We start from the raw sequence: 20,968 nt of genomic DNA on the forward strand, positions 1-20,968 counted from the left end.
GCAATGCTGCTTCTCATTTAGCTTGTCTTTTCCATCTGCTGATGTGATCACTGTTGCATTTTAAAAAGGACTGTTTTAAAAGCTCAAGGTCGGTCAATTTTCTTAAGTGAGAGAGCTATGCTTCGAACTGTGGACTTCAACACCCTGGCTTGAGATTGCCTTCACTTGAGGTTGGAAGGAGACATTAGTATGATCTCTTAGTACAGTGCTCAAGCACTTAGCACAGTGCTTTGTCCACAGTAAGTGCTCAATAAATACAATTGAATGAATGAACCTCTTGGACTAGTAATAATTCCCGGTGTTCAATTGCCTCTCTCCCATCTAGAGTGTGAGCCCCATGTGGGACAGGGACTGCGTGCAACTGGATTATAATAATAATAATAATGATTGCATTTATAAAGAGCTTACTATGTGTAAAGCACTGTTCTAAGCGCTGGGGAGGTTACAAGGTGATCAGGTTGTCCCACGGGGGGCTCACAGTCTCAATCCCCATTTTACAGATGAGGTGATTGAGGCACAGAGAAGTTAAGTGACTTGCCCAAAGTCACACAGTTGACAAGTGGCAGAGCAGGGATTTGAACCCCTGACCTCTGACTCCAAAGCCCGTGCTCTTTCCACTGAGCCATGCTGCTTCTCATTACACTGTATAATAATAATTATAATGTTGGTATTTGTTAAGTACTTACTATGTGCAAAGCACTGTTCTAAGCGCTGGGGTAGATACAAGGTAATCAGGTTGTCCCACAAGGGGCTGACAGTCTTCATCCCCATTTTACAGATGAGGGAACTGAGGCCTAGAGAAGTGAAGTGACTTGCCCAAAGTCATACAGCTGACAAGTGGCAGAGCCAGGATTTGAACCCACGGCCTCTGACTCCAAAGCCCGTGCTCTTTCCACTGAGCCATGCTGCTTCCCCGTAGCTACCCAGTGTAGCTGGGTATCCACTGTAGCTACCCAGTGCTAAATGCTAAATGCTTCACGAATAGTAAGTGCTTAACAAATACCACATTTATTATTATGATTATGATCATATTTATTAAGCACTTACTCCGTGCCAAGCACTGGGCTCAATTCTGAAGTAAATAACCAGAAGAGCACAGTCCCTCTCCCACACGAAAATCTACTCACTGTCTACTCATTGTCAAAGAGGGATAGAGAACGCATATTTTACCTCCATTTTATCAGTGAGGACACTGAGACCTAGAGCTGATAAGGGATTTGTCCAAGGTCATCCAGCAGGCCACTGGTGGAGGCGAGGCTAGAGCCTAGGTCTCCACTTTGTGCCCAATCAATCAATCAATCAATCAATCGTATTTATTGAGTGCTTACTGTGTGAAGAGCACTGTACTAAGCTCTTGGGAAGTACAATTTGGCAACATATAGAGACAGTCCCTACCCAACAGTGGGCTCACAGTCTAGAAGGATGAGACAGAGAACAAAACCAAAGATATTAACAAAATAAAATAAATACAATAGATAAGTACAAGTAAAATACATAAATAAATAGAGTAATAAATATGTACAAACATATATACATATATACAGGTGCTGTGGGGAAGGGAAGGAGGTAAGACGGGGGATAGAGAGGGGGAGGAGGGAGAGAGGAAGGAGGGGGCTCAGTCTGGGAAAGTTTCCTGGAGGAGGTGAGCTCTCAGTAGGGCCTTGAAGGGAGGAAGAGAGCTAGCTTGGTGGATGTGAGGAGGGAGGGCATTCCAGGCCAGGGGGAGGACCTGGGCTGGGGGTCGACGGCGGGACAGGCTAGAATGGGGCACAGTGAAGAGATTAGCGGCAGAGGAGTGGAGAGTGTGGGCTGGGCTGTAGAAGGACAGAAGGGAGGTGAGGTAGGAGGGGGCGAGGTGATGCCGAGGGTAAGGAGTTTCTGCCTGATGCGCAGATTGATTGGTAGCCACTGGAGATTTTTGAGGAGGGGAGTAACATGCTCAGAGCGTTTCTGGACAAAGACAATCTGGGCAGCGGCATGAAGTATGGATTGAAGTGGGGAGAGACACGAGGATGGGAGATCAGAGAGGAGGCTGATGCCCAATCAGTTGGACTTGACCACACTTGGTTTGTTTGATGGGCAGTCATTCTACTGAAGGCATAGAAGCCTGGGAAGCATTTCTGCTGGCTGGATGGATATCTGAGTCCTGAGCTAAATAACATCATTGCTTGTGGATGTCTTGGCTCATCAACACTTCAAAACCCTACTGAGAGCTCACCTCCTCCAGGAGGCCTTCCCAGACTGAGCCCCCTCCTTCCTCTCCCCCTCCTTCCTCTCCCTTTCATTCCTCTCCCCCTCCTTCCTCTCCCCCTCCTCCCTCTCCCCATCCCCGCTTCCTTACCTCCTTCCCCTCCCTACAGTACCTGTATATATGTATATATGTTTGTACTTATTTATTACTCTATTTATTTAATTTTACTTGTACATATTTATTCTATTTATTTTACTTTGTTAATATGCTTTGTTTTGTTGTCTGTCTCCCACTTCTAGACTGTGAGCCCACTGTTGGGTAGGGACCATCTCTATATGTTGCCAACTTGTACTTCCCAAGCACTTAGTACAGTGCTCTGCACACAGTAAGCACTCAATAAATACAATTGAATGAATGAATCAACTCTAATTTCATTTTTGGCTGTGTAAAAGTAAGCTTTTCAAATGGGTCTCTTTTGCGGGGGGTGGGACGAGGAGTTGGGGAAGTTTCTCAAATGTCCGCGCTGAAGACCTACAGTCTCTAGACTGTCAGCTTGTTGTGGGAAGGGAATGCATCCATTTATTGTTGTATTGTACACTCCCAAGTGCTTAGTACAGTGTTAGTGTTCAATAAATTTGATTGACTGACTGACCTAAAGAATGTTTTTCCAGTCATTGAAAATGCAAGGAAGGTTTTGAGTCAAAACGTTTAGCTCAGAGAAGGTTGTGTAATGATAGGTGGATAACCAGCAGACTCTCCCGATGTCATCCATTCTGTTTTCCCCCAGCTTTTTTTACTGTGGAAACAGTGGAGAACAGATCAGAAATCCCCCAGGTCTTCCATGCTCTTGATCGCCTCTCCCCTGGCTCCTCCCCAAGTGATATCATGTGGCTATTACTAGTCCCCAGAAGCCTCCCTTGCCCATCCCTCATCTCCCAACCAGTGAAGAGCCAGAGTGAAAATGTTCCTGGTCTCCCCAAGGTAAGATTGCTTTGAGCACTTATTTCATTTTTAGAGAGACTTTATGGTTTCCTCATCACCCTACAAAAACTGCTTAATGAAAAGCAAATGCCTGCAAGAAAAGCAGATTAAAATAGATGAGCACGTGCCAGCTAGGATGGTTAAATCGTCTACAGGCACAATGACTGAGAAACTGTACTTTCATTAAGGACAAGAAAAACAGTGCAACACCATTACTTATGATTATATTGGTGCAATTCTAATATCATCTAATCCTAGAATGGACTGATCAAAAATTCTTACTTGATTCTACTTATAGAATCAAGTCAATCAATCATATTTATTGAGCACTTACTGTAGGCAGAGCACTGTACTAAGCATATGGGAGAGTACAATATAACAGATTTGGTGGACATGTTCCCTGCCCACAAAGAACTTACAGTCTAGTGGGGGAGATAAATGTTAAAATAAATCACAGATACTTATATATAAGTGCTGTGGAGCTCAGCGGGGGTGAATGAAGGGTATTAAGCCAAATGCAAGGTCAATGCAGAAGAGAGAGGGAGTAGGGCAAGTGGGGGCTAAGTTGGGGAAGGCCTCTTGGAGGAGATGTGCTTTCAATAAGCAGCATGGCCTAATGGTTAGAGCACAGGGCTGGGAGTTGGTAGAACTTGGGTTCTAATCCTGGCAGATATGAAGGGGGTGGGAGTTACCGGCCAGAGGCATAGTATAGACAAGGGGTCAGCAGTTGGATAGATGAGACTGAAGTACAGTGAGTAGATTTGCATTAGAGGAGCCAAATGAGCTTTCCGGTTTGTAGCAGAAAGTCAGTGAGGTGAGATAGGAGGGGGCAAAGAGATTGAGTGCTTCAAAGCCAGTGGCAAAGAGTTTCTGTTTGATATGAATGTGGAGTAGCTCCTCGATGTCTTTGGACAAACTCCAATTTATTGTAAACCAGCATTCTCAGGCACACAGGATGGTGGACAACAGGCCCAGAACAGTCCACCTTCAGGTCCCTTCTACAACTAAAGGAAAGAAGACATTTCTTCAAACACATGGAGTGTGTTACCGTAGGAAGTTGCAATGGCTGAAATACCAGCAGTTTTAAGTGAGGTTGGGTTGTAATCATAAGTGAGAAATCCATAATCGAAGGACAGTTAGAGGTGTAAAGGGACAAATTAGGAATGTTAGGAAGAAAATGATTGACTGCTGACAAACGTTCCCTACTGTTTGGCAGCATATTGATTAGAATGGATTGATTGTTGGGATAACCAGTAATGATATTGCTTCTTTTCTTATATGGTACTTTTTCCACACCCCCTGTTAACTCTCAAATCATCTATGCACTTAGCTCTGTAACTTTTCAGCTCTTTATATTCATCCCACAGTCAGCCCCACAACACTTACATATCTATGTACATACCCATAATTTATTTCTTTTAACGACGTCTCTCCCTTTAGACTGTAAGCTCCTTGTAAGCAGGAAACATGTCTACCATCTTTGTTATATGTAGTCTTCCAAGCACTTAGTACAGCTCTGCACACAGTAAGCTCTCAATAAATAACCTTGATTCGTCGATTGAAAGTCAGAGCAGATGAATTTCAGATTCAACCAAGGGTGTTTATTGAGCACTTACTCTGTGCAGAGCACTGTACTAAGCTCTGGGGAGAGTACAGTACAACAGAGTTGGTAAACACATTCCCTTTACAAACTACAGGCAAGAAAACAGTTTCCCTTTTTTAGGCTGACTTCACAGGATGTTGCAGAAGACACAACAAACAAGAGCTGCAATAGAGCATTTTTATTCACTGATTAATTATGGAATAGAATTGAGACAGGTCAGTAGTTTCCTGGCTACAGGAGATGTCGTGTGACCAGAGTTTAACCTTTTGCATACTTGCTATATTAGGTTTAATTTAATATAATTTACTTCTCAACCTCCCATTAATTCTGATGTCTCCAAAGAGCACTGAAAATACCTTAAAATATGCATAATTACCAAATGGCAAATAAACATATATATGTATATAATATATATAACATATAGAATATGTATATTATATATAATATATATATATATGTTTATAGTGATGATTTGCACTGTGCTGCAAAAGGGACTTAAAATGTGGGACTTTTGTGTCCAACCAGCCTAAGAAAAACCCACTGGAAATTGTGGTCGAATAGACGTTAGGAACACTTAGGCTCAAACCACAGTGGATGGTCAAAACCAATTTTTCTTGGCTTGTGAATATTATGTGTTTTTGTTCATAAGCCAATCCTGTAAATAGTCACTGGAGAAGAATTTAAGGGCGCTGGTAAGACTTCCCTCGGCTTTCGAAAGGCAGAAGAGACATTTAGTGGAAGAATCCTGAAGCCATGCTTAATATTCAAGTTCCTTTGGAGGGAGAAATTCCTGAAGGGAGCAGGGAACTAAATGAAAGAATAATACAGACTAAATGATCAAAGTCAACTGCCACTGAATCTTTAATCAGGAACATAAGATCTATTGGAAGAGGCAACTGAACTCTTTAAATGCCCCCTTCTGCCTCGAGAGACTCTGAAGACATTCTCTTCAGCCTAAACATCCTCTAACATAGGGGATGTAAGAGCTTCAACCAATTGAAGAAGGAGCGAACATTTGAACAACAACAAGAAATTGCTTGAGATAATCCCAAAAGGAGGTAATCCAATTTAAAAGCACAAATAGAATAAAACAGCTTGAAGTAGAGAAAAACACTGGAGGCTACACTGAAGTTTTGCCTCTAGCTGACTGAGTGGCTGTTTCAGAGATAATGAGGACTAAAAATTTTAAGTGCACAGTCTTAAAGCACATGGGGGAAAATCTTTCCCGAAACCAGCCGAAGACCATGAATGTTATTGGTATTCCCTGCAATTTTTAACCTAGCCACTTAACAAGTATTTTTCTATCACACATGTCTACATGTTTTGGGAGACTCTTAAATGATCTGCCTCAACGTAAATCTTGATAACATGATTTAAGTTAAACCTCTATTAAAATAGTGTTAGGAAAAACATTATTAAGGTTCTTTGACACTGGTATATGAGGGCGCTTGTAAAACAGAACTGTGGAAAAATCAGAGATTTTAACCACTCCAAAAAGGGATTTTTTTTTTCCTTGCAGTAATTTGCTGTAGAAAGCAAGGCGGTCTACATAATCAGGCATTTAGATGACACTCATTCATATCTTAGTAGAAAAGCATTCACTACTTTTTACAAAACTCCTTCAAAGGTCAACACTATGTTATAATCTCTGTTTCAACAGAGGATTAAACTGAAATTCAAACTGAGCTGTAGTGATTGTCCAAGGTCATCCGGCAAATCATCAGCCCAGATTTTCCTGGCAGGGAATGAAGAAAGGAAGGAAGACAGGCAAGGCTCAGGGTGAGACCTATGAATCTGGACTCAGTGATATTCTTCTGAAAGGCATCTCGACAGTATACAGAGACTCCAGAGACTCCAAAACAAATTTCAAAAGTACCATCTGCATCATACAGTCCAGTCTTTTCAGAAGATAAAATTTACAGTTCTGCCATATCCAAATAGAACCGAGAAATTTAAAAATGACAGACTAATAACGTTTGATGGAGTTTAGAAGTCTCCCAGAGTTTTCATTATGATCTTTCCTTAGGGCAAATTGAACAAGCCTAGCCTGGCAGAGATTTTCTCCCTTATTTCTTTGAAGTTTTATTGAAAATGCCCTGCTTCAGAACAAAACCTCTCCACTAAAGAAGAAAATCTATTTAAAAGAAATGCAGTGTAATTTAAACGAAGAGCCTGGTTTTCCAATGTGGGGCAGAAAAAGAGGGAGAGGAGAGTTCACTGGAGTAAATGCAACTTTTCTGTGAATCACTATTGATAGCTGGGGAGAAACTAGCCTTCTCTGGCATCATTTAACCAGTGGGTTAGCTGGGTAACTCTTAAAAGAGGCGGAAGAGGAGAGGAACAAGAACAGGGCAGTTAGTAATGGGTGCTTCCCTTCACAGTTTGTATATATACATTGTGGAAATTATAGAATGTAGGGACACATGCTCCCTGCCTCCGAGAAACTTACAATGCCACAGAGGACTCACCCAGACAAAAATTGCCTTCAGTTAGTGGGAGCACATGGAAGAAAAGGATATACTAGGTACCCAACAGGAATGAAAGAGCCTTGGTGTCTTCCTTGAACATGGGTGTCCCCCTTAAACACTTTAACGCTTCCCTCCCCAACAGCTCCACAGCATGTACATGCATATCTGTATAATCTGCCATTTCCTCTCTCTGCGTCCCTCTAGACTGTAAGGTCCATGTGGGAAGCATCTTATGAGTAGGGAACATATCTACCGTGTAACCTCGTTGTGGGCAGGGAATGTGTCTGTTTATTGTTGTATTGTACTTTCCCAATCACTTAGTACAGTGCTCTGCACACAGTGAGCGCTCAATAAATATGATCGAATGATTGAACTCTGTTATACTGGACTTTCCCAAGAGCTTAATATAGTGCTGTGCACAGAGTATGAGCTCAGTGAATACCAATGATTGATCGATTGAGATCTATTTTACTCTCACAAGAGCTTATTGCAGTGCTCTGCACACAGTAAGCACTCAATAAATACCACTGACTGATTGAACAAAGAAGTGCTGAAGATAAGATTAAAATATATAGGCACCAGTTGGGTTAATGCAGCTAGGATTCCACGGAGGAGTTGGGATTTTAGGAGGGTTTTGAAGATGGGGAGAGCTGTGATAGAGTGGGGATGAGGTTCCAGGCTGATGCAGTCAGTCAGGTGGCCATTTTGAAAGAACACTTGAGTAAAGGAGTTATTGTCCTGTGGCTTGCTTTTACTTTTTATAGCCTTTGTGTGGTAGGAAGTAGGCCCCAAGTTCCCTTGGCAACAAGACGAGTTAAAACGACACACAAAATCTGAATCATCACTGAATTATAAGAGGATTTCTGTTTCCAATCCTTGGAACTAATTTACGGATTTTTTTTTTTCGGTGCTTGCTAGGATTCCAACTAAACCCTTTGTAGTGTAGCAGGAGGAGATGATCTTGGGCTGCTGCCACTGGATTCAGTAGTGATCTGTTCCCTGTGGACCCCTTGAGGGAACAGGGGAGGGGAGAGAAGGGAATGAGGGTGGGGCTCTCTTCAGATTTTTGGAGGGGCTTCTCAGGGATTTTACTCATAGAACGGGCCCCTAAGCCTTGAGGAAAGTTCACAAGAAGCCACTTTAACTCTACCAAAAACCCTCAGAAAACTGTGGCCCTTGACATTTCCCATGTTCCCCTACCCTCTCACGTTTGTTGCCAACCAAGGACAACCAAGTAGAGGTCATTGCTCCCTGACAGACAAATGGACACTGACATCAAGTGCTTCCTTAGAACCAGACTTGGTTGGCAATAGGATTACTCAAACTGTTCTCCCCCTTGTAGACAGTATAGGTTTCTCCCAGGGCAGATCATAGCTCATCAGCTAGCCTGGGCATAAACCTTAAAGGCAGAATTCACCTAGCTTCCTTCTTGCTGGGAAAGCCTGGCTTTTGCACATGTTCATGTTTAAGTGTGACACAGTATATCAAATGCTTGCAAGAAGAAGTCCCTAGAAGGAAGGCACATGCTCACTGCCTTCCAGGTGCTCATAATTGAATGGAGAGGACAGACAGACAAAAGTTATTTACAAAGAGTGGGAGCAGGAAGAAGAACAAGAGTCTAAACAGGAAGTTATACAGATGTATCAGGATAAAATTTCTTTAGTCTGCAGAATCAGGCTAGAAATAAGACAAGAATAGCCAATCTCAGAGCAATTCAGAACTTCTGCTTCCATTCCAGATGAAACCAGAACTGCATATGTGAGCAAAAAAGTGAAAACAATGTGAAAACAGCACCCTTCCACCTCTTTTTAACATTAGTCTTTGGTTCAAGATGCTTATATTCCCTTTTGCAACAACCTCCTCATTGAACTACTTGCCTCCTTTCTCTCTCTTCCCCAGTTTTTACTTCACTCTGCTGCCGAGCTCATATTTCTAAAAAAAAGTTTGGCTCCCATCATCCCACTCCTCGACGACTTCCGATGATTGACCCTTCATCTCTGCATCGAACAGAAACTGTTTACCACCAGATTTAAAGCACTCAATCAGCTCTCCATCTCTTACCTTACTCACTGATCTACTACAGCCCAGCATGAACACTTCACTCCTCTAATTCCTGCCTACTCACTGTACCTCTCCACCTTCAGATCTGATGAACGACCACACCATCATTTCACATCTCCTCCAAGAGGTCTTCCCTGACTAAGCTTTCATTTCTGCTACTCGCTTTCCCTTCTTCCTTTCCCATGACCTTGGCTGGGTACCCCCTTAATCAACCTGTCCAATGTGATTAACATGTATCCATCTCGGGGCTTAGAATAGTCCCTGACACATAGTAATGTACTTAACAAATCTTGTCTTGTCTTATGCTGGAGAGTTGTCTATAATCCATAGCAATGGCATGGACACATCTTTCCCAGAATGTCCCACCTCCATCCGCAATCGCTCTTGTAGTGTGTCCATAGAGTTTCCTTGGTAACAATACAAATGTGGTTTACCATTGTCTCTTTCCGCACAGTAAATGGAGTCTCCACCCTCAACTCTTTCCACTGCCCAGCACAGGTGAGTTTTGACTTGTTGCAGATTGCCTTCCACTTGCTAGGCACTGCCCAAGCTAGGAGTGGAATGGCTATGCCTCTGCTTGACTCTTCCTCCCATAGTTGAGACTGGTAGAGGACTGGAAACTCTCTAGGGGTGACCCTGAGAGGGGAGCTTAACAAATACCATAATAATGATATTTGCTTGACATTCTCCCCACCCCATATCCAGAGCACTTATGTACATATCGTTCCTCCTCTAGATTGTAAGCTCCTTGAGGGCAGGGATCATGTCCAACCAACTCCATCAAACTGTACTTTCCCAAATGCTTAGGATTTTTTTTCTCCCAACCTGGTTCACACTGTATACTGGCTGTAAGAATGGTGTCCTATCCATCCAAAATTAGTAGGGAACCATCGGTGCTAGGAGAACTGAGTGCATTTCTTCAAAATCAGGGATTAAGAAGAAATATAGCCTAGTGGAAAGAGCACAGAACTGGGAGGAGGCCTGCGGTGTGACCTTGGGCAAGTTATTTTACTTCTCTGTGCCTCAGTTTCTCCATTGATAAAATGGTGGTAAAAATATTCATTTTTTCTTCTCCTTAGATTGTGGGGTGTGGGACAAAGACTGTGTCTGATGTAGATATCTTGAATCTAGAATCTGCTCCAGTGCTTAGCACTTAATGAATGCTTAGCAAATATCACTATTGAAATGGTTATTATTGTTGATAATAATAATAATAACAATGATGGCATTTATTAAGCACTTACTATGTGCAAAGCACTGTTCTCAGCACTGGGGAGGTTACAAGGTGATCAGGTTGTCCCACAGGGGGCTCACAGTCTTTATCCCCATTTTACAGATGAGGTAACTGAGGCACAGAGAAGTTAAGTGACTTGCCCAAAGTCACACAGCTGACAATTGGCAGAGCCAGGATTTGAACCCATGACCTCTGACTCCAAAGCCTGTGCTCTTTCCACTGAGCCACACTGCTTCTCTGTTAATAAACAGAGTTAAAGTTAATAAAGTTACAGTTAATAAAATATTAACTTTATTGAATACATAGGCTAGTAGAAGATCATATGCTATGTTTACTGTGAACCCAGAGGACATTCATTTATTTTACCATATGCTAGAAGGGTAGATTCTGGAGGTGTACAGGAGGTGGGACACAGGGGAAAGTAAACAACATCTAAAGTTAAAATGATGCCAATATGATTGCGAAAACCTGATTTTGATATCTTTAAAGTTTTAGTTGTCACGCTCTTGGCCCTCTGTGTTTTATAGCATATTTAGGAAAGCAAAATGTTGTGGAAGGTGAGCTTCAAAACAAAAAAGGTGAAATGCAGTTCGAAGAATATTCAATCCAGATCTAAAAATGGTCCTCAAGTTAATTTGTATGCGCATCTTCCAGAGGGATGTTTTTAAAACTATTCCCAGAAAGGATTTAATCAATGACCTGACTTTGATGTTTCTATGACCTTTCAAGTTGTTCAACTGGCTTTCTTTTTTTCCTGCCACTCTAATTCCTAGAAACTAGTTCTGCTCAGATTTACTTAAAACAACATAAGCAACAGGCTTATACGATCCAAGATCCATGTTGAGACATGAAGAATTATAATCAAATTTAACTTCAGTTGATTTTTTGGAGGTCCTTCTGCTTGTTGCTAAATCTACTGTTTAGTTACCTTATCAGATCTAGTCATCCGCAGCCTAATTCAACCAGTACTTACTTCCATTTGTGAGCATTTGAGTCTAGAGTTTCTTACAATAAGCCTGTATTGTTGTGGTTTTGATATTTTAATTGGATAAATGCACAATTTCTTTTGTTTACTTGAAACATTCCTAAATGAAGTCATAATGCATATTTCATGATATTGTGTAACTTGTTTGGTTTTCCATTTTATTAAAAAACAGAATAAGGAACCTTGCCTTGGTATTATGGGATATTACTAAAAAGGAACTTACACTTTCCCACAGTTACCAAATTTAGACTGAAAAGATCAGACAATAAAATTAAAGTTCTCAACATCACCGAAGCTCTCTGATGTCTCACATTCATGTATTATTCATCACTGATACAACTAGGTTTGTTTGTTTGGGTTTTTTTCCTTTCAAAAAAATCCCTGTTAATTGAAATTTTACTTGAGCTCCTCCCTTCATTTTTTTTTTCTTCAGGCACTGAACCTACATTATATTTCTCGGCTTGGACTCCTGTCCCCCACCCCCCATCTCTCTCTCTCTCTCAGTTCATCTATGCCAGAAGAGTTGATTGTTTCAGGATTTATGCAGTGTTTTCTACTCACTGGTTCAAAGATCATCATTAAAACCAATCATGACCATAGTTCTGCTGCAGGGCTGCTGTCTCTCTCTTTCTGTCTGTCTCTCTCTCTCTTTCGCCATAGATATTGGGAGAGTTCGTTGGATCAGGGCGTATACAATGCTTTCAACTCATTGGTTCCCAGATAGCTTCTCCAGAGCGCTTAGTACAGTGCTCTGCACACAGTAAACATTCAATAAATACGACTGAATGAATGAATGAATCAATGGTACATACTGAGCCTTTGTTGTACGCAGAACTTTATATTAAGTGTTTGGGAGAGTACAGTCAAATCGGTAGATGTGATCCCTGTCCTTGAGGAGCTGAAATTCCAGGGAGGGAAGCAGACATTAAAATGAATTACAGGTAGGAGAAGCAGTCCAGTATAACGATACGGCATTATGAACATGAGGATTGACTGATCAGTCAATCAATGATATTTATCGAGTACTTACTGTGTGCAGAGAACTCTCCACCCTATCTCATAAACCCATAACCTTGATGTCCTGAACTCATCAAGCAGCGTGGCTCAGTGGAAAGAGACTGTGCTTTGGAGTCGGAGGTCAGGGGTTCAAATCCCAGCTCTGCCACTTGTCAGCTGTGTGACTTTGGGCAAGCCACTTAACTTCTCTGTGCCTCAGGTACCTCATCTGTAAAATGGGGATTAAGACGGTGAGCTCCCCGTGGGACAACCTGATCACCTTGTAACCTCCTCAGCACTTAAAACAGTGCTTTGCACATAGTAAGTGCTTAATAAATGCCATTATTATCATTATTATTATTATAGTCCTACACCAATCACTGGCCACTATTCTCCTGTGAGGCTGCTGCCCACCAATCTTTCTGGGCTCTATTCCTTTTCTGTCCCCCATACCTCTCCATCCAGACTGCTGCCACGTTCATCCAAGCTCTTATCCTCTGCCCCCTTGATTACTGTATCAGCCTCCTTGCTGACCTCTAGGCCTCATGTCTCTCCCCAACAGAATTCATACTTCACTCTGCTGTCTGAATCATTTTTCTACAAAAACGTTCAGTCCATGTTTCCCCACTCAAGAACCTCCAGTGTTTGGGTAATCACCACACTCCTTACCATCGGCGTTAAAACCCTCCATCCCCTTGTCCCCTCCTACCTCCCCTCACTAATCCCCTACTACAACCCAGCCCACTCACTGCACTCCTGTAATGCCACCGTACCCCATATCGATATCACCTATCTTACCACCAACCTCTCACCCAACTCCCACCTCTGGCCTGGAACCCCCTCCCTCTTCATATCTGGCAGACAATGACTCTCCCCCCTCTTCAAAGCCTTATTGAAGGCCCACCTCCTCCAAGAGGCCTGACTAAGCCCCCCTTTCCTCTTCTCCCACTCCCTTATGTGTTGCCCTTACCCTTGGATTTGCTCCCTTAATTCAGCATTATTCAAGGCGAGATAGGATAGGTGCTTGGATCAGCAGGGTAGCAGTTTGGATGGAGAGGAATGGGTGCTGGTTAGCAGTGTTGTGAATTTAGAACCGTCAGGATTTGGTGACAGTTTGAATATGTGGGTGGAATGAGAGAGATGAGTTCAGGACATCAAGGTTATGGGTTTATGAGACAGGGTGGAGAGTTCTCAGCACACAGTAAGTACTCAATAAATATTATTGATTGATTGATCAGTCACTCCTCATGCTCATAACGCCTTATCGTTATACTGGACTGCTCCTCCTACCCTTAATTCATTTTAATGTCTGCCTCCCTCCCTGGAATTTCAGCTCCTCAAGGACAGGGATCACGTCTACCGATTTGACTGTACTCTCCCAAACACTTAATATAAAATTCTGTGTACAGCAAAGGCTCAGTATGTACAGCTGATTCATTCATTCATTCAATCATATTTATTGAATGCTTACTGTGTGCAGAACACTGTACTAAGCGCTCGGGAAGTACAAGTCGGAAACATATAGAGACGGTCCCTACCCCACAAGTTGGAAACATATAGAGACGCTCCCTACCCCACAAGTTTGAAACATATAGAGATGATCCCTACCCCACAACAGACTCACAGTCTAGAAGGGGGAGACGATTAATTAATCTTCTACCCTATACTGACCTATCTTGAAAATGCTGACTTGATTCTTCCTAAAAGACAGGGTGTTCTGTAGAGCGTAGGCCTGGGGGTCAGAAAGATCTGAGTTATAATTCCGGCTCCACCAGTTGTCTGCTGTGTGACCATGGGCGAGTCACTTAATTTCTCTGTGCCTAAGTTCCCTCATCAGAAAAAAGGGGATTAAGACTGTGAGTCCTGTGAGACAGGGACTGTGTCCAACCCGATTAGTTTGTAACTACCGCAGCGGTTACAGCAGTACATCTTGTCTTATGCCGTCAAATCGTCTCCAACCCGTAGCGACGCCATGGACACATCTCTCCAAGAGTTCCCCTCCTCCATCTGCAATCATTCTGGTAGTGGATCCATAGAGTTTTCTTGATCAAAATACGGAAGTGGTTTACCATTGCCTCCTTCTGTGCAGTAAACTTGAATCTTCACCCTCCACTCTCTTCCATGCCGCTGCTTCCCAGCACACGGGAGTTTTGACTTGTAGCAGATTGCCTTCCACTCACTAGCCACTGCCCAAGCTAGGAATGGACTGGACAGGCCTCTGTTTGACTCACCCACCCATAGTGGAGACTGGTAGAGGACTGGAAACTCTCTAGGTGCGACCCTGAGAGGGAGCCTAGCACATAGTAAACACTTAACAAAAACTGCAATTTATTTATTTATGTATTTATTTGTCCCGCCAGCTCAGCTGCTGAACCAAGAGCTTGTCAGTAGATTTTAAACGTCTGGAAGTCAAGAAATTCATTTTGCTTCTATGATGATGATGGCATTTGTTAAGCACTTACTATGTGCAAAGCACTGCTCTAAGCGCTGGGGGGGATACAGTGAGATCAAGTTGTCCCACGTGGGGCTCACAGTCTTAATCCCCATTTTTACAGATGAGGTAACTGAGGCTCAGATAAGTTAAGTGACTTGCCCAAGGTCACACAGCAGACTTGTGGTGGAGTTGGGATTCGAACCCATGACCTCTGACTCCAAAGCCTGTGCTGTTTCCACTGAGCTACGCTGCTTCTCTGCCATGTACTCCTAATGTACTCATGTACTCTCTCTGCCATGTAATCCTAACTCTGCCATGTACTTGCTATGTGACCTTGGGCAAATCATTTAAATTCTCTTTGCCTCAGTTCCTGCACCTCCAAAATGGGGATTCAATACCTGTTCTCCCTCCTACTTAGACTGTAAACCCCAAGTGGGACCTGATTATCTTATCTACCCCGGTGCTTAGACAGTGCTTAATACACCATAAGCGCTAACCAAGTACCAAAATTCTTATTTATTAAAAGGTACAGTATGATGTTTGACCTCCTAGCAATGCTCTCTACAGCCCTAACTTTCCCTCTAGTAATGCATGTCCAGTAAATTGTCTAAACCCTTTCTTGAATCTAGCAATGTTATCTGCCTGCCACTACTTCCTGAAGACCATGTATTTATCACCTGCTGTTTAATAATGATAATAATGGTGGTATTTATTAAGCACTTACTATGTGCAAAGCACTGTTCTAAATCCTAGACGATTAGAAAACTGTTCATCCTTCATTCATTCAGTCGTATTTATTGAGTACTTTACTGTGTGCAGAGCAACCATCTTTAACTTCAGTAGATGTCCCTCCGGTCTTTCACCTCGTCCTGGTTTTGTGGGATTTGGTGAGCCACGGTTCTGGTTTTGCCTTCTCCCCACACTTCGCCCCATCCTTATTCAAAGTGCCATAGATCCAGGAATCTTCCTACCCTATCCATCCTCCCTGGAGCCCTCGGCTGTACCTCCAGTTTCGGGGAAGTGCATGACCTGAAAACGTTATGTGCCCTGAGGATGTAGAGAATCAGAAAGAAAAGAGCCTCTCTTCTTTGAATTGACTGATATAAGAGGTAACTTACTTCATTCTTTTTCGTACAACTTGGGAAGCATTGTCACCCAGTGGAAAGAGCACGAGTCTGGGAATCAGAAGGACCTGGGTTCTAATCCCAGCTCTGCCACTTGTCTGCTGTGTGACCTTGGGCAAGTCACTTCATTTCTCTGTGCCTCCGCTACCTCCGCTGTAAAATGGGGATTAAATCCTCCTCCCTCCGACTTCGACTGTGAGCCCCATGTGGGACAGGGACTGTGTCCACCCTGTTTATCTTGTAACTAACCCAGTACTTAGAACAGTGGTTGACATATAGTAAGTGCTTAACTAAAAAGAAAACAAACAAACAAACAAAAAACCCTCTGCGACTTATGCTGGGCAGCAGTGGCACTGGAGAGAGTTGAGGGCAGCCTCATTTACTGCGCGGAAGGAGGCAGTGGTAAACCACTTCTGCATTTTTACCTAGAAAACTCTAGGGATAAGCTACCAGAACAATTGCAGTTGGAGGCGGGGCATTCTAGGAGAGATGTGTCCATGGCGTCGCTATGGGTCGGAGACAATTCGATGGCACATGATAAGAAAAGACCTGAACTAAAAATGGAATCTCATCTTCCCTCCAATTTGAGAGTTGAAGAAGAGCTGAACCAATCTGAATCCTCCTTTCCAGTCATCCCTTAGTCATCCCAAGTTCTCCGGTGGACAAACCTGGGAACACCATGGTGACTGCAAGAATGGTTTAGCAGTCCAGACTACTGACAGTAATGGAGGTTGCTGTTTCCTTTTTTTTTAATGGTAACTGTTAATAACTTACTATGTACCAGACACTATACTAAGCTCTGGGGTAGATACAAGATAATCACCTTGGAAACAGTCCCTGTCCCTCATAGGGCTCACAGTCTTAAGCCCCATTAAAACAGATGAGGTAATCAAGGCACAGAGAAGTTAAGTGATTTGTCCAAGATCACACAGCAGACAAGTAAATAGCAGAACAGGGATTAGGACCAGGTTCTCGACTCCCTATCCCATGCTCTTTGGCCATAATGCTTTTCTTCTTCCTTGAGCTGAGCTCTGCAGAAAGGCTATCAGAGAGTTGCCGTAACTTTAACCCAGCTCCTCTTGGCTTCACACTGGCATTCCCTGGTACTGGAGAAGCAGCGTGGCTCAGTGGAAAGATCATGGGTTTTGGAGTCAGAGGTCATGGGTTCAAATACCAGCTCCGCCAATTGCCAGCTATGTGACTTTGGGCAAGTCACTTAACTTCTCTGTGCCTCAGTTACCTCATCTGTAAAATGGGGATTAAGACTGTGAGCCCCCCGTGGGACAACCTGATCACCTTGTAACCACCCCAGCGCTTAGAACAGTGCTTTGCACATAGTAAGTGCTTAATAAATGTCATTATTATTATTATTATTATTACTGCCCTCTTAAAGGTGACCTAAATCCTGCACCCACTCCTTGGCAGGAGAGCATTTTTTCTGTTCAACTTCAGTGAGTTTTGGTATTTCTTCAGTCATGACTAATTTCCACATGGACCTTGTATCTCAAGATTCACCATAATAACGGTAATGATTATACTGTTCGTTAAGCACTTAAATAGGTGCCAAGCATTGTGCTAAGTGCTGATGAAGAGCTAGGGAGAGAAGATACCCAATTTAGATGGGGAGAAACTGAGGTTCAAAGACAGAGAACTGATGTGGCTTGCCCTAGGTCACTCACTAGGTCAATGGCAAAGCTTCGGATCCCGAGGCTCCTGATTCCCAGCCCCATGATCTTTCCACTAGGCCATTGTGCCTACTTAGCACTCATGGCATAAGACAAGACAAGACCCGAAATAAAAATGGAATCTTGTCTTCCCTCCAATTTGAGAGTTGAAGAAGAGCTGAACCAATCTGAATCCTCCTTTCCAGTCAACCCTGGAAATGATAATGACAATGATAATGACTGACAATGACAGCCAGTATGACCATTTATGAAACTTATCATCCTCATAATTATTATTTTATTAAATAATAACTAGATTCCCTTCTCTTCTCTTTGGTTCCAGCTCTCCCCAGTTACCACTGGGAAGTCTGGAACCAAATATTGCTGTGTTTAAATTGGTTTTTCATTCTGGACATTGGGCATAATAATTATGTTATTTGTTAAGCACTTACTATGTGCCGAGCACTGTTCTAAGTGCTCAGGTAGATACAGGCTGGACAAAGCACTGGGGTGGTTACAAGGTGATCAGGATACCATTCTTATTATTATGGCATTTTCTATAGCTGATATATTCTACCATAATAATAATAATGGCATTTATTAAGCACTTACTCTGTGCAAAGCACTGTTCTAAGCACTGGGGTGGTTACAAGGTGATCAGGTAGTCCCACGGGAGGCTCATAGTCTTAATCCCCATTTTACAGATGAGGTAACTGAGGCCCAGAGAAGTTAAGTGACTTGCCCAAAGTCACATAGCTGGCAATTGGCGGAGCAGGGATTTGAACCTCTGACCTCTGACTTCAAAGCCCGTGCTCTTTTCCACTGAGCCACATTGCTTCTCATCAGACCAAATTGATGTGGAAGTGGACTCACTAAGACTGTAAACCCACTGAGGGCAGGCATAGTGCCTACTGACTTTATTACATTGCACTCTCCCAACTGTTTAGTGCAGTGAGCCCACTGTTGGGTAGGGACTGTCTCTATATGTTGCCAACTTGTACTACCCAAGCGCTTAGTACAGTGCTCTGCATGCAGGAAGCACTCAATAAATACGATTGATTGATTGATTGATTGATTGATTGCTATGCACCCAGTAAGCACTCAGTCAGTACAATCTTGCTGGCTTGATGAGGGGATCCATGAAAGGAAGAATCTTACAGAAATTACAAAAGCAGAATTGAAGTGGCTTCTAACAGGACGCACCGTGAACACTCTCATCCCACCTCATTCTCACCATTTGTTCACCAGGTTTCACACAAAACACAGCGGTGCAGACTTTTTCTGTTGCACTGACCTTGACCTGCATATTTCAGTGTGGCTGTCCCGTTCCTCTCATCCTAGCTAAAGAGACGGGCTTCGCACCGGGGAAGACACATCCATAAACCAGGATTTCCCCCCCTGACAGATTTCACACAAGATTATGCATGACATTTTGGCCAGGAACTCATCTAAACCTGTTAATGCTATGACCTTTTCACCACCTTGCTAAAAACTACAGGTTCATCCAGAGCACAGCCTAAGCGCTAACTGAAATATAGGCATTAAAAAATGATTTGGCAGTGCAGTGTTTGAGTTTCTTGCAGATATCAATCTAACAACAACATTACACGGAATGCTTTAAGCCTGCTTTAAAGGGTTGAGATTAATTCTCCCTTTCAAAGTTAAATAATATTTACACTTAAATTAAAATTTAACTAAATTTGGCTAGTGAATGGGGAGTTCAAGAGTTTGTGACAGTTGAGACACTTCCATGTCTGGTTTGGATTGGACCGTGACTTCAAAGCGTAACCCTCCGGTTTCTTTCTGTCCAGTTCCATGTGATGTTCGTTAAAATAAGGCACTGATAAGATGAGCTTCTCCAGCTGGATGGGTCGATTCTGGAAAGCCAAATGTATTACTTGTAAAATCTCCAGAAACTCTGGTAACTTTCAGAGGAGAACAGTGTATTGTTTGAGGATACACTGATGTTTTTCCAATTAATGCATTGTTGTTTGTGGGAAGTTGTTTTGGTTCCAATTACCCAGATTGATATCTACGTTGATTAAATTGACTGGCTTTCTGCTCAGCTCCTGAAAACCATCTGGCAGAGCCAGGCAAAAATTGAATCCAGGGAAACAAGACCCTCAACGGTGAGGGTCTAGAATGCAGGCCGATCCCTAACATGGAAGAGTGGCTTGTCACATCTTTCCTTTGCTGAGGTGCAGTAGGATGCCCAAAGAGTATGGCTTAGTGGATAGAATCTAGACCTAATAAGCAGGAGGACTTGGGTTCTAATCCCGGCTCTGCCACTTGTCAGCTGGTGACCTTGGGCAAATCACTTTACTTCGCAGTAATCTCATCTGTAAAATGGGGATTAAGAGTGTGAGCCCCATGTGGGACGTGGACTGTGTCCAACCTGATGAGCTTGTATCTACCCCGGTGCTAAGTATAGTGCCTGGCACATAGCGAGCACTTGACAAATACCATTAATAAACAAACCAATTTTTTAAAACAACAGCATCTATGCTACATTGAGCTTGTCTGATGCTTTCGAGTTGTCTCCGACCCATAGCGACTCCATGGACACATCTCTCCCAGAATGCCTCACCTCCATCTGCCATCGTTCTGGTAGTGTATAGTAAGCGCTTAATAAATACCACCATTATTATTATCATTATTAAGAGTTTTCTTGGAGAAAATACGGAAGTGGCTTTCCATTGCCTCCTTCCGCACAGTAAATTTGAGTCTCCACCCTCGATTGTCTCCCGTGACCCTGCTGCCCAGAACAGGTGAGTTTTGACTTGTAGCATTCATTCATTCAATCGTATTTATTGAGCGCTTACTGTGTGCAGAGCACTGTACTAAGTGCTTGGGAAGTACAAGTTGGCAACATATAGAGATGGTCCCTACCCAACAGTGGGCTCACAGTCTAGAAGGGGGAGACAAAGAACAAAACAAAACATATTAACAAAATAAAATAGAGTATGTACAAGTAAAATAAATAGAGTAATGAATATGTAGAAACATATATACGTATATACAGGTTGCAGATTGCTTTCCACTCACTAGCCACTGTCCAAAGACAGGAATGGAAGGGGTATGCCCCTTCTTGACTCTCCCTCCCATAGTCGAGACTGGTAGAGTACTGGAAACTTTAGGTGAGACCCTGAGAGGGGAATAATAGTAAGAGAAATGCTATTTAATGGCTGCCTAATGAGTACTATGTATTGTGCTAAATGCCTGGGAAA

The sequence above is a fragment of the Tachyglossus aculeatus genome, chromosome 2 (genome assembly GCF_015852505.1).
Source record: "Tachyglossus aculeatus isolate mTacAcu1 chromosome 2, mTacAcu1.pri, whole genome shotgun sequence".
NCBI classification, from domain to species: Eukaryota; Metazoa; Chordata; class Mammalia; order Monotremata; family Tachyglossidae; genus Tachyglossus; species Tachyglossus aculeatus.